Source organism: Crocuta crocuta, unplaced genomic scaffold, assembly GCF_008692635.1.
Source record: "Crocuta crocuta isolate KB4526 unplaced genomic scaffold, BGI_CrCroc_1.0 scaffold127, whole genome shotgun sequence".
Taxonomy (NCBI): domain Eukaryota; kingdom Metazoa; phylum Chordata; class Mammalia; order Carnivora; family Hyaenidae; genus Crocuta; species Crocuta crocuta.
Window position 1 is genome coordinate 5283229 of NW_027532008.1, and position 690 is coordinate 5283918.

At 64.5% G+C, this 690-nt stretch overlaps 1 protein-coding gene across 2 annotated transcripts in view; it reads right to left on the minus strand.

The window, feature by feature from the left end:
• PNRC2 (proline rich nuclear receptor coactivator 2) overlaps nucleotides 1-690 on the minus strand; it is a 4035-nt gene that overhangs the window by 3026 nt on the left and 319 nt on the right. Inside the window, exon 1 of one of the 2 annotated variants that reach the window (XM_077775768.1) lies at nucleotides 374-552. The exons of the other annotated variant lie outside the window; for it this stretch is intronic. The gene's annotated coding sequence lies outside the window, so the exon portion shown is untranslated. Of the gene's footprint in view, nucleotides 1-373; nucleotides 553-690 lie in introns of those variants that run through there. 2 annotated transcript variants of the gene reach the window in all.

Here is a 690-nt window from a genome sequence, read left to right on the forward strand (position 1 = left end):
CCATAACCCAAGCTGATTTTCCCTCTTAACTATATAAAATGCCTCCTTATCAGTGAGCATTTAACATTCCGAGTTCTCACTATCCCAAGCAAACAAGTTCCCAAGGAAATAAGCCCTCTTTTCGGAAGGCTAACAGGGCCTTCCGGGCTATTTTAACAGCCCTTGAGTCATCCCCAGCGCGAACCCGGAAAGTTCGGGGCTTCCGATCGGGGCCTGACTTCCGAGTAGGGCTCCCTCTCTCGAGCCCGGCCCGGGGCCCCGGTGCTCCCCGGCCGCCGCGCCCGACCCGGTTTCCCCGATCTCTCCTCCTTCCCCCAACAATGGGGAGCGCGGCCGCCAACATGGCCGCGCCCGCGGCGCCGCCGCCACTCACCGACTTCAAGCTCGGAACTGCGGCGGCGGCCCTTGCTCGGCGTCAAAGCCCCCCTCCCCTTCCAGGGAGAGACGAGGCACGGAACGAACAAAACCCACGGGCACCGATGAGCTAGCTGCTGACCGCCTCGGCTTCCCGACCAGACCTCCTCCTTCCGCCTCTACCGACAAAATGGAGGAGGCGACGAGCGCCGAAGCGGGGCCGGGAGGCACGGCGGCCAATCAACACACGCCGACGCGCCGCCCGGCCAATGAGACGCGCGCCACCGCCTGTTGCTGGGGTTGGCAGGGGCGAGGGAGGCGAGTTTGTGGCCGGGG